Source organism: Microcaecilia unicolor, chromosome 4 (assembly GCF_901765095.1).
Source record: "Microcaecilia unicolor chromosome 4, aMicUni1.1, whole genome shotgun sequence".
In the NCBI taxonomy this organism is placed as follows: Eukaryota; Metazoa; Chordata; class Amphibia; order Gymnophiona; family Siphonopidae; genus Microcaecilia; species Microcaecilia unicolor.
The window spans coordinates 316,419,256-316,433,771 of record NC_044034.1 but is presented as its reverse complement, the minus strand read 5'-3'; positions in this window follow the sequence as shown (position 1 = coordinate 316,433,771).

The window sequence follows — 14,516 nt, the reverse complement described above, 5'->3', positions numbered from 1 at the left end:
CCCAGTCCCTCCTCCAGACTTTTCATTAACCTATTAGGCACAAAAGGGAAGTACAGTGAAATGAGACAAGACCATAGGTGTGAACTGTCCATGCCAAAGGTGTTTAGTTATGAAATTCTTTATGAATTTTTCACATTCACTATCGTAATGCAAGCTAAGAGAGCACAGTATGAATCATCGATAGCCAAAGCTGATTGTCCAGCCATTACCTTAGGTAACGAACAATATCACAGTTCCTTTACAGTTCCTTGTTACTGATTATCATTGCATAAACTGAATGTATTTTTTAAAACACAACTTTTTATTCTCATTTGAATCGGAACTACTAAGCTATGTAAAAGAATCCACAATAACGTTAAGTTAGACAAGTTATTTGGTGATGATTCATGGAAAGCCCAGGTGTAGGTATGCTAAGGAGGTCAATTTGGAAGTCTTGCACTGCAGTTCTGCTTTTAAATAGTGGTATTTTCACAAGTAGATTGCATGCATGTGCAAATGACAATTTTAGAATGCATCTCTTTACTCAAAAAACTGCCATGGAATACAGATTCAAAGGGAGCATGTTCTGAAAGTGTCCAAATGCATTTCTGTGTTATAAAAATATTTCTGTTGGCATTTACACCTACTCCGAGGCAGGTGTATAAGCTCCCTGTTCATTTGGACTGGGTCTCCACCAGTGTTTGAGGGGGCAAATTGTGCTTACCAGTGGGGTGTCAGCAATTCCTCAAAAGTGACCATAGGAACATGTGTCCATCAAGCCCAGTATCCTGTTTCCAACAGTGGTCAATCCAGGTCACAAGTACCTGGCAAGATCCCAAAACAGTAAAACAGTTATGCTGCTTATCCTAGAAATAAGCAGTGAATTTTCCCAAGTTCATCTTAATAATGGTTTTTGGATTTTTCTTTCAGGAAATTATCCAAACCTTTTTTAAACCCTGCTAAGCTAACTGCTTTTACCATATTCTCTGGCAACGAATTCCAAAGTTTAATCACACATTGAGTGAAGAAATATTTTCTCCAGTTTGTTTTAAATTTTCTACATAGTAGTTACATTGCATGCCCCCTAATCCTTATATTTTTGGAAACAGTAAACAAGCAATTCACGTCTACCCATTCCACTCCATTCAGTATGTTATAGACCTCTATCATATCCCTCTCAGTCATCTCTTCTCCAAGAATAAAGTTCTTTCACTGGGTTCTTTAACTGTTTCCTCTTCTGCAAATAGTTTTGTGCAATCCTTCACTTATATGCAGTGCTTTTTTTGTGCCGGTACGCAACGGTACGGCGTACCGGCACCTTTTTCTCCTCCTCCCCTCCCATTACTTCCAGCGATTCTCCGCCTCTCCCCTGCCCTCTCATCGACGTACAGCGATTTTTCCGTCCCTCCCCTGCCCTCACCTCTCTCATATCCAGCGATTCTTCGTCCCCCAGCGTCCTCCTTCACTGCCTGCCAGCCAGTCGGACTCAGAAGCGAACGGTGCAGGCAGCGATTGGCTGGCAGCGTCGTAGCTTCCCTCTGCAAGTCCCGCCTATGCGTAAACAGGAAGTTGTAGGCGGGACTTGCAGAGGGAAGCTACGACGCTGCCAGCCAATCGCTGCCTGCACCGTTCGCTTCTGAGTCCGATGCTGGCTGGCAGGCAGTGAAGGAGGACGCTGGGGGACGAAGAATCGCTGGATATGGGAGAGGTGAGGGCAGGGGAGGGACGGAAAAATCGCTGCAGTCGATGGGAGGGCAGGGGAGAGGCGGAGAATCACTGGAAATAATGGGAGGGAAGGGCAGGGGAGAGAGAATTGCTGGAAATCAATGGGATGGGAGGGAAGGGCAGGGGAGAGAGAATTGCTGGACATGGGAAGGGCGGGGAGAGAGAATTGCTGGACATGGGATGGGAGGGAAGGGCAAGGGAGAGAGAATTGCTGGACATGGGAAGGGCATGGGAGAGAGAATTGCTGGACATGGGATGGGCTGGGAGGGAAGGGCAAGGGAGAGAGAATTGCTGGACATGGGAAGGGCAGGGGAGAGAGAATTGCTGGACATGGGATGGGAGGGAAGGGCAAGGGAGAGAGAATTGCTGGACATAGGATGGGATGGAGGGAAGGGCAAGGGAGAGAGAATTGCTGGACATGGGATGGGAGGGAAGGGCAGGGGAGAGAGAATTGCTGGACATGGGATGGGAGGGAAGGACAGGGGAGAGAGAATTGCTGGACATGGGAAGGGCAGGGGAGAGAGAATTGCTGGACATTGATGGGAGGGCAGGGATGAGATAATTGCTGGACATGGAGGGGAGGGCAGGGAAGATAGAATTTCTGGACATGGAGGGGAGAGAGGAGAATCGCTGGATGGGGAGGGGAGAACAGGGAAGAGAGAATTTCTGGACATGGAGGGGAGAGAGGAGAATCGCTGGACGGGGAGGGGAGGACAGGGAAGAGAGAATTTCTGGACATGGAGGGGAGAGAGGAGAATCGCTGGACGGGGAGGGGGAGGACAGGGAAGAGAGAATTTCTGGACATGGAGGGGAGAGAGGAGAATCGCTGGACGGGGAGGGGAGGACAGGGAAGAGAGAATTGCTGGACATGGAGGGGAGAGAGGAGAATCGCTGGAGAGGGAGGGGAGGACAGGGAAGAGAGAATTGCTGGACATGGATGAGAGGGGAGAGAGGAGAAATGCTAGAAATGGATGGAGAGGAGAGCAGGAGATAGAGAATTGCTGGACATGGATGGATGGAGGAGTTGGCTAGGAGAGAGGAGAAATGCTGACTTGGATGGAGGAGAGGGGAGAGAGAATTATTGCTTGATATGGATACAGAGGAGGGAAGAGAGATGAGAAATGCTGGACATGGATGGAGGGGAAGAGAGAGGAGAAGTGCTGGACATGAATGGAGGGGAGGAAAGAAAAAAGAAGATGCGCATGGATGGAGATGAGGGAAAGGGAAGAGGAGAAAACTGCACATGGATGGAGAAAATAGGCAAAAGCTAGATCCATCTTATACCTCCTCCAGTCAATTCCATGGAGGAGGACCCAGCTTTTACTTATGGATGCAGGGCAACAAAAGAAGAAGAAAGGAGGAAAGTAAAGAAATAAATGGAAGAAAGCCCTGGAAACGGAGTTAAGAGAACAGATAGAGAGCAGCAGAATCAGAGACTGGGACCAATATGGATAGAAAAACAAAGTCACCAGACAACAAAGGTAGAAAAAAAAATCATTTTATTTTCATTTTAGTGTTTGGAATTTGTCTTATTTTGCACTGGGTATACTGGAGCTGTAACAGCTTACAGAAATTATTTATAATGAAAAAAAAATCACATTATTTTTTCTCCTATACTAGTATAATATTTTCAATGATGTCTGTTTATATGTGCCATGGCTGGTATAAGGGGTGTGGCTAATGTGGGTGTGGCTATAATAGGGGCGGTGCCATGTGTGGTGACCCCGCCCACAATGAGTACCGGCACCTTTTTTTCTACAAAAAAAGCACTGCTTATATGTGTAAGTTGCAAACAATACACATGTATGTTAGAAGTTTGGCACTTACATGTGTAAAGCCCCATGTAATGCCACTTTTTTGTACACTGTGCAGCTTTGTGAAATCAATGCTCTCTGTACATGCCAGCATCTTTGTGTGTATTTTACAAAAGGCTCTGTGTTCAGCTGAGCCTTTTTAAAAATAGGTAACAAAAGAGAGGGTTCAAAACTACACAAACACAAACAGCAAAAGAAAAAAGCACAGCAGGAGCAGGGCCTTCAAGACTGGAACAATTGAGTGTCCTTTATTCATACAGACCCAACACGGGCCGTGTTTCAGCGTACCAACACCTGCCTCAGGGGTCTGATGAAAAGACATTAAAACATAGGGCCCTGTTTACTAAGACACTAGTGTTTTTAGCACATACTAAATGCTAGAGACACCCATAGGAACATATGAGTGTCTGTAGCGTAGCGCATGCTAAAAACGCTAGCGCGCCCTTAGTGCAGCTTAGTAAACACGGCCCATAATATAAAAACATAAAATCAATGGGGTTAATAACTATAAACAGAAAGAATGCTGACATATTTGCTGGTACCTGTACATATGATCTATCAGCCTTATGTGCCATATGAATGTGCCTAAACACCATGCCTTAAAATAATCATATAAGTCAATACAAATATACATAAAATCAGAAAACATATCCAAAAAAGCATAAACACTACATTTATATTCAAAAATATAGATGTGATATATACGTGGATGTTTGAAACCTTATTTGCACACAATAGAATATCACATCTGATTTAATCAAAAATTGTACATACATATAAACTTACAACAAAATATGTGATGATTATACACTATGAGGCTTATTTTCAAAGCACTTAGCCTCCCAAAGTTCCATAGAAACATATGGAACTTAGCCTCCCAAAGTGCTTTGAAAATATGCCTCTATGGGGCTCATTTTCAAAAGAGAAAAATGTCCAAAAAGTGGCATGAATCTGCATTTGGGTGTTTTTCTTACAAAAAACACCCAAATTGGTACTTTTAAAACAGTGGGTGGGCCTGAACCTAAAGTGGGTGGGCACAAAAGTTTCTGTCTACCCCCCCCCCCCCAGCAAAATGTAGTCACACTCAGATGCATTTGTCACACAGGGTAAAGTGCTGCGTTTCAGTGCATCCGATTTCAGACAATTTAATTAATAGCCTAATCCTTTTCAGTGAGCTTTCAGAGGCCAAAACCTCCTGCCTCAGGTCAGTATAATGCTGTTACAGTATCCTCTCCTGACCTAAGGAAGGAAGTATTGGTCTCTGAAACTTTATTAACACCATATTACTTTATCCTAAATTAAAAATAAAATTATTTTCTTTACCTTTGTTGTATGGCCATTTACTTTTTCTCATTGTGTTGCTCCCAGTCTCTAGATTCTGCTTTCCTTTGTTTTCGCTTAACTCTTCTGCCAGGGTTTCCTGGCCATTTGTCATTTTCTCTCCTTTTTCTTTGCTTTCTTCAATATTTTTCTGCCTCTCTCTGTGTCTAGATTTAATTCATTCTTACTATCCATTCTTTAATTTCCTTCATCTACTTATGGCTTTTCATCTTTTTCTCACCCTTGTTCTCCCCATGCCCCTTCCTCTTATTCTCCAATCTTTCACTACTCCTCCTTTCCATGCAGCAGCTCTCCTCTTTCTCTCCCCATCCTTCCAGCGTCTCCCCTCTCTCTCCCCATCCTTCCAATAGTCTCCCCTCTTTCTTTCTGCATCCTTCCATCCAGTGTCACCTCTTTCTCCCTACCCTTCCATCCAGCGTCTTCCCTCTTTCTCTCCCCATCCTTCCACCCATCTACCCTCTCTCCTGATCCTTCCATCTAATGTCTCTCTCCCTCCTAACCAGTGTCTATCTCTCTACCCTTTTCTGTTCAGTGTCCCTTCTCTCTCCACATCCTTCCAGTCTCTCCCCTTTCTCTCTGCAACCTTTCATCCATCTCCCCTCTTTCTCTCCCCATCCTTCCATCCAGTGTCTCTCTCCCCATCCTTCCGTCTGTTTTCCCTCTTTCTCTCCCCATCCTTTCGTCTGTTTTCCCTCTTTCTCTGCCATCCTTCCGTCTGTTTTCCCTCTTTCTCTCCCCATCCTTCCGTCTGTTTTCCCTCTTTCTCTGCCATCCTTCCATCTGTTTTCCCTCTTTCTCTCCCCATCCTTCCGTTTTCCCTCTTTCTCCCCATCCTGCCATCCGTTTTCCCTCTCCCGATTCAGGCCCGCCAGCCCCAGCTCCCATTGCCGGCCACTGCTGCTTTTCCTGTTGAGCAGCAGGGCCGGCGTTACAAAAAGAAGAAGCGCTGAGCTGACTGAGCTGAGCGCCAACGCTAATGACGAGAAAAAATGTTTTAAAAAAAAGTGCGGCACCGCAGGCAGCCTCAAAGCATTGGCTGCTGGCTCTGCAGGCTCCTCCCGTCTCTTATGTCACTGCCCCTGGAGTGAAACAGGGGCAGTGACGTAAGAGACGGGAGGAGCCTGCAGAGCCAGCAGCCAATGCTTTGAGGCTGCCTGCGGTGCCGCCCCTGTTTTAAAACCAATTGTTAGACATTTTTCTATGAAGTCTGTCAGAATTGCATTAAAAAAAGGGTGCATGTCAGGGGTGGGTTAAGGGTGGGTTCTGGGCATTTCTAACATTTGGATTTTGTTTCTGCCATAATGGAACAAAACAAAAACATCTAGAGCTATAAATTGGATGTTTTAGTCTAGACCTGTTTTATTAACGAATAAGCCACAAAAAAGTGCAGTAAATGACCAGATGACCACTGGAGGAAATCAGGGATGACCTCCCCTTACTCCCCCAGTGGTCACTAACTCCCTCCCACCACCCAAAAATGTGATTAAAAACATTACTTACCAGCTTCTATGCAAGCCTCAGATGTTATGCTCAGGTCCATTAGAGCAGCATGCAGGTCCCTGGAGTAGTCTAGTGGTGGATGCAATGCACTGCAGACAGATGGACCCAGACCCATACCTCCCCCTACCTGTTACACTTGTGGTGGAAGCTGTGAACTCTCCCAAACTCCCCAGAAATCCACTGTACTCACATATATGTGCTCGCTTCACCCATAAGGGCTATTGCAGTGGTGCACAATTGGGGGTAGTGAGTTTTGGGGGGGCTCAGCAGACAAGATAAGGGAGCAACGGTGAGACGTGCACCTGGGAGCATTTATTTGAAGTCCACTGCAGTGTCCCCTTGGGTGCTCCATTGCTCTCCTGGGATGTCTGTGTGGCCAGTCTACTGGCTCCTCCTATATCCCAATGGCTTGATTTTGTGCGTTTTTCACTTAGACTTTTTTTTTCTGAAAATGGACCAGAAAGAGAAATGCACAGAGCACAAAAACATCGAGCAAATAGCCATTTAAAAAGAAAAAAAAAAGGTAGATGTTTTTCTGTTCTGAAAATGGCTATATTCCCCACTTGAATTTTGGACATTTTTAGCAAAACATCCAAAGTTGGACTTAGACGTCATATCGAAAATGCCTGTCCACATGTACATAGGTGTTTAAAAAATATATTTTCATGCAATAAAATATTGTGTCATATAACTATATTCTAAATTACATCAAATCATGATACCTGCTTAACAGCCTACTGCAATGAGTTTAAGGTGATAATCATATAATAGTCATGATAAAAATAAATTTATTTTATTACATTTGTACCCTGCGCTTTCCCACTCATGGCAGGCTCAATGCGGCAGGCAATGGAGGGTTAAGTGACTTGCCCAGAGTCACAAGGAGCTGCCTGTGCTGGGAATTGAACTGGGTTCCTCAGGACCAAAGTCCACCGCCCTAACCATTAGGCCACTCCTCACTTCAGAGTGCAATAAAGTCAATGGTGTGCACAAGACTTGCGAAGGAAAATATATTGCTGTGAAAAGTGTCTGCTTTGCATGTGCAAAATCTGCAGAAAATAAAGACAAAGGGGACAAAGAACACTCCCTTAAGCAATTCTATTGAAAATAGAAAAAATATTCAGTGAAATGATAACAGGACCAGTATCAAAAATGCTACATCAACCTGAATATGTCAAAAAAAGGATAAATAGCTTAAAAGCTCCGATATACAAAACTCACCAAGCAGTCTCAACTGGATGATTACAAAACGCTGTAGCTTATCTATACTAAGAAGATGTTCCACTCCATGTGGAAACTCAAAAGAGTAAAACCTTTCTTCCCAAGGACCATTTTTCGCCACCTGGTACAGTCAATGGTACTAAGTCACCTGGACTATTGCAACGCACTATACGCCGGCTGTAAAAAACAAACTGTCAGGAAACTCCAAACAGCCCAAAATACTGCAGCCAGACTTATTTTTGGAAAAACAAAATACGAAAGCGCGAAACCCCTGAGAAAGAAACTACACTGGCTCCCACTCAAAGAGCGCACTGAGTTCAAGATCTACACGATTGTTCATAAAATCATTTACGGAGATGCCCCGACGTACATGATGGACCTCGTTGACCTGCCACCCAGAAATGCTAAAAGATCTACCCAGACATTTCTCAATCTACACTTCCCCAACTGCAAAAGATTAAAATACAAACTAATACATGCGACTAGCTTCTCATACATGAGCACGCAAATGTGGAATGCACTACCAACTAACCTGAAAACAATCAACGAAATAGCTAACTTTCACAAATCTCTGAAAACCTACCTTTTCAACAAGGCCTACCATGAGAATCCATAACCTAACTATAGCATTCCTCCACTCCACCCTTACTCTGAAAGTCTATTCTATATAACCGCTTAGATAATTCTTTTTGTCATCCCTTGATCTCATTGTAACACCAATTGTATTGTTTACCCTGTATGGGGATGCCATAACAGGTTCTCTGTAAGCCACATTGAGCCTGCAAATAGGTGGGAAAATGTGGGATACAAGTGCAATAAAATAAAATAAATAAATAAATAAATAATATCTAACTATTTCCTGCAATGATGTCAAGGCCAACTAAAAAGGAAAAGGTGAATTTCAATTGAACAGAGCCAAAAATGTGTAATTTAGCCAGAGTAATTAAGCAAGTAAATATCTAAAAACATTAACATGTAGGAGCCCATAGGTTGCTAAATAGATTCTAGATGAGGCGCCTAAAAAATCTGTGCAGTAAATATTTCCGCCTAAGCGTATTGTATAAGCAGCGCTTAGATGTAGGCGCAGTATATAGGATATTCTTAGTTGATATCCCAGCACCTAAAACTACGCATCTCCATTAACACCAGTGAAAATATGGTGTAAATACCTGCATATAGATTTATGCGCACTGGGCCTTATTCTATAAATATCTGTGTAAATTTTAGAACACTCACAAAACACCCATTTCCCCACTCATAGCCACACCCCTTTTGAACTGCGTACATTAGAATTTAGGTGCAGTTGATTTCAGAATACACTTAGGGTCCCTTTTACCAAGCTGCAGCAAAAGGGGGCCAGCACTGGCATTGGCGGGTGTTTTACACATGCGTCAAGGCCCCCTTTTACTGCAACCGGTAAAAGGGAAGTCTGTCTTCCTACAGGAAATGGCCTTGTGGCAAGTAAAGCAATTGGCCTTGTGGCACGTAAAGCCATTTTGGGGGGGGGGGGGCTTACTGCCACCCATTGATAGTGTCCTCCCCAAATTCAGATTCTGGAAACTATTGGCATGACTGGTACTACCCAAGTAAAGTGGTAAAAATAAGAGGGAGAAAGAAACCATGAAATCACAGGCTCTCCGGAAGCACTGAGAACATAAAGTTAACAATCCAGATGACAGAAAAAGAAAGAACTCTCAAATGTTTCACAAGAACAAGCCACAGCCAACACACACAGTGCCAAGAGACGGTAAAGGGTCAGCATTCTTATGAATGATAGACAGAACAGAAGCTGTATCTCAACACATGTTCAGAAGAGGAGACAATTGTGTTGTTTACCAATTATAGAGAGGAGGGTCTGGACCAAAGAAAGAATGTTCAGCTAGGAAAAAAATATTTTGTAAAGGAGCAAATAAGATTAGGTCCATCCCTTTCAATTAACCATACTGCACTTTCCTTTTCCACTGCTTAATTGTAGAAATTAATATAAATGAAGACAACTCCCAAGCATACTGCACCCATGAAACTGGGAGGGATGTAGGGGCTCACCACAGTTCTTCTCAGCCAATGCCACTTAAAGCAGTTAGGAAGGTAACCGTGGGGCCCTTTTCGAGGTCCTGAGAATGGATGTGTGCATCCCTCATGGTCAAGGGCTCCCCATTCTCTGTATGGTCTCAGCATTCAAATCTTACCTCTATTTTCACCAGGTACATGGGTATCTGCAGCAGGTAGTTTTTCTCCCGCTTTCCACCTCATATGTCTCCCCGCTAGGTTCCATCCTTCTTTATGTGGTGAACCCCAGTCCCCTTTTATGAAGTGCCCACCCATTCTCAAGGTTGCTGGGGGTGGGGAGGGGGGGGAGCATATATGCACTGAATGTGGAAGCACTATTTCTTTACATTACTTTCAAATCATGCTATGACATCCACTAAGAGGTGGACATCAGGCAAGAATACCATGAAACAGTATCCACCCCAAAAAGGGGGATACAGAAGTGAGGCATGTCATCTCAGAGGAGGTTAGTTGGAAGTTACAGCCACACTCATGGAAGGGTAGCTGCAACTTCAGGCCTTGATGTGGGACAGAGGTGTTATGACTTACTAGTTGCCTATTAGCCACATGGAAACTGATAGTGTACACGACAGATGGCCCTTCTTGCTTTCACAACACAAATTCATTTGGCAGCCAAATTGTAGAGACACACAACACTGATTTGGGGGGGGGGGGGGGGGAGACATTACATTGGTACAGGTGATGTCATTGAGGTGGACATGAGGACAGAGAGTACCATTTGTGTGCAGTATTGTAAGGATGTGGGAATGTTTTTCCTTTCTAGTACATAGATTCTATTAATGAATGTGCATGTGCACATATCACTGATTACCCTTGAATGCAGACTACAGTTAGTGATTAAATTGCTGAGGGAGCTCTTAAATGTGTTGCTACAGGAGGGGGACCTGTTAGCCCAGGAACAGTGGGTGGGAGGTGGGGTGGTGGTGAAAAAAAAGCACTTACCTTTCCAGCCTTTGTCGTATCTGTGTCCATGTTCCAGTGGCGTAGCCAAGGGTGGGCTTGGGTGGGCCCAGACCCACCCACTTCAGGCTCAGGCCCACCCAGTACCAGCATAGCTATAATGTGGCTGGCAGGGATCCCCAAGCCCCACCAGCCGAAAACTCCTAACAACTGTCCCTCCTGCATACCTTGTAAATAGCAGATCTTCGCCTGCAGTGAGCAGTGACTGATGCATACTGCTCGCACCGGCCCCATTGCCTTCGCTCTGATATATTCTTGCCTAGGCGGAAACAGGAAGTTGCATCAGAGGGAAGCGTATGGAGCCAACATGAGCAGTGTGTATTAGTTGCTGCCCATTGCCGGTGAAAATCTGCTATTTAAAAGGTATGCGGGAGAGGGAGGATATTTGAGAGACCATATGGCATGCAGATGAGAGAAGGAGAGACCACATCATGTGTGGGATGAGGTGGAGTTCTTCTGCCCACCCATCTTGGGCCGAGACCCACCCAAAATTGGGTATCTGGCTACGCCCCTGCCATGTTCTAATGGACACAGTCCTGGGGGGCAGGTGGTGGTGGTGCAGGAAGAGCCTGCGCTGGTGCCTCAGGCAGAGCTGCACCAGGAGCAGACTCTCCGCTAATCTAAAGTTTGGTTCCCATCTGAGAGCCATGATTCTCAGTGAATAACCATTGGAAAACATACATCGCCTTATATGGACGCCCATGCGTAATGGACGTCCATACATGCACAGTTCCATATATGGATGATCATCCCATATATGGACGATCATCCATATATGGATGAGTCAGCACATGGACATCCTGCCCCATATATGATGGGTTGGCATGTGGACGACCATGACACATGGACTTCCATGAAGTGCATGGACCGTCGTCACACGTGCGGGGCCTTATTTGGATGAGTACGTGTTCATACGTGCGAAGCCTTCCTTATATAGATCACTATCAAGAGTGCGAACCTCTTCATATATACACAATAAAATATGTATGTTCCTTATATTTCCCATAGCTGCATGTTCCGCAAGTGCAGTGCATGTAGTTGCGGATATCCAGGTACGGGAAATATAAAGAACATTCATAAGTGTAAAATACAGTAACAAGGACGTGTTTCTTACAGAACTGCCGAAGGGTGTCCCTCTTACAGGCCCGCTGTCCTTCGGTGGGCGTCCTTCGGCAGTTCTGTGAGAAACACATCCTTGTTACTGTATTTTACACTTATGAATGTTCTTTATATTTCCTGTACCTGGATGTCCGCAACTACATGCACTGTACTTACGGAACAACCAGGTACATCAGAGAAGTCCAAAGTATAGTAATAAGGACGTCTTCCTCGTTGAACCGCCGAAGAACATTGATATAAGTTCAGTGAATGTTTTAGGGACGTCCTTTCGTGGTTCTGGAAGATGGGCGTCCTTTTTACTATACTTTGGGCGTCCCTGATTTGGGCGTTTTGAACTGCGATAATGGAATGTCTAAGGACGTCCATACTATTTTTTGATTATACCTACCTGATTTTGGCCAACTTCATGAGGGCGTCCTAATTCGTACTTGGACAACCTTTTGAAAATGCCCCTCTATGACAACCTTATAAATTGGAGAAATAATTTAGGCCACAGCTTTATTAACCAATCAAAAATTCATAACCAACACAAATAAAAATGCTATTATCAATATTTTAATGCAACCTTCACTTTTCTTTATTACCTCTTATAAAGCTAGTCGTGCTGACCTAGCTGCACTTATTTATTCCATCAAATGTATTAATACTCCATGAACCACCTTGTAAAGTGAGAACTGCGATGACGTCAAGGCCTCACTTCTGCTTCTGGCGGTTTTGCACACAAGCAAATTACACTGTAAAATCCATATAGTCAGTAAATTCATTGTCCTTAAATGAAGGCTGCTTGAAAACTTCTCATTTAAATTACCGCAGCTGCGACTTAAACTACCCCTTTTAATATCCCTAAATATCGCTATCCCAACTACAAAATTACCCAAGCTCCCAATCCGAACCTTCACTCTTCTAAATTTTGGGAGGGATTGGATGGGATGAAATTTCTTGCTTCAGTTCCCTCAACTAGCTTTCCTCCTTGCTGCCCATCAATTCTCCTCAGCCCGGAGTCTTCCAATTTTACTGACTTTCTCGTGCGCTTTTGCTCTGCCCCAACCTTAAAAACAAAACAAAAAGAAAACTAAATTTACATACCCTTTGCAGTCACTATTCTTTCTGCTCTAATTTGGATGCCTTGCTAAACCTCAATACCTCTTCCCAGTAATCCCTTCTTATTTTGTTTACCCCTACTTGCTAATTAATTTGTTAATTAATTCAATTACATCAAATTTCATTATTTTAATTTTTAATTCCCCAAGTCTTTATAAGACATATTGAAAAATAATAAAATTATCTTCCTATTGAATATATATCTTCCCCCCACCCATTTTTCTTTTATCCCTTCACCATAACAAAATATATATAAGCAATACTGCAGCAATGCCAATATTATTCACCCATCTTATGGGTTTTTTAAAATACATTCCCTTATGCAATACAGCACCAGCTCTTCCTCCCCTTTGTCTTTTACCCAACCTAATAGCCCTTTTGCTATTACTGCTATTTTTTGTCTCCCAAGCATGCTTAAATCTGCTACAGTAATGGTCCTTGCCACTCTACACATAGCGATTAATGCTTGATATGGAGCTTGCTCACCCTTTCTTTACCAAAATATCATCGAGAAGCAAGACAATTTCCCTCTATTTTCTATTTACAGAGGAAAAGGCTTCAGACACTCAGTGAGCCAATTCTTTAAATTTAAAGGCTCACTGACTCGTTTAGCGGCTACAATTTCTCCACATACTTAGCCTACCACGAGCATCCTCATTAGCCAAAAACCTCTACATTCATTTTTATAACTTTTTTTGGAACTTTTTAAATCCTTAATAGTGTCACTTTATTTCAATCAACTTAAAAGGTACACTTATCTTCTGCTGCTTTCCCATACAGGACTCCCGGCACGCCCTACAGCGAGCTCCCGTTTCGCCAACAGCTTCTTAAGGAGCGGTACCGTTTATCTCTAAGGATATATAACAAGCAGATTAGTATAATCTCAAAGAGGGTAGAGGAAATCATTTACCAACAGCTAGGAAACTTACTTGAGAACTTCCTGTACTAACCAAATGCAGCGTCCTATCTTTCTAAAATGGCGGACGCTATTTATCATGACGCCGTCTATGTCTGTCCAATCATATTCTCTTTACTATTTAAAGGGCTAGATGAACTGGACATGCTAGAAAAAAACCTTCCAGTCTACTCTTGTATTGAGCCCTATAGGGTTTAAAGTTTGTAATTTGTGTATCCATCTTTGTTCTCTGCGGATGAGTAACTTGTCCCTGTCTCCACCTCGGCTGGACACCGGGACCTGCTCTATCGCTATGCATTTAAAGCCCTCAAATTTATGGGTCTTATCTATACTGTGTTTAACTAAAGGGGCTTCCATACGAGACACCTTTAAATTATGTTTATGATCAGTTAATCGCTGTTTACACTCTACACATAGGCAATATCAGGCCTTGCCAGGTACAGCCTGTTACCAACTAGCACTTCAGCTTAGCTGCAGCATAAGAACTGTGCCTTTGTTTTCATCTAATCAGCTTTGGGTGAGAGAACAGGGAAGTGGAGCAATGTTATGGCCCCACCCCCTGTGGTGACATCATCATCAACCCTTAGTAACACTGTAGTAACACAACAACACAGAGAGGTCCAAAGTACAAAACAAAGTCCAAAATACAACAAAAATTTATTTATTTAGATTTTGCTCACACCTTTTTCAGTAATAGCTCAAGGTGAGTTGCATTCAGGTACACTGGATATTTCTCTGTCCCAGGAGGGCTCACAATCTAAGTTTGTACC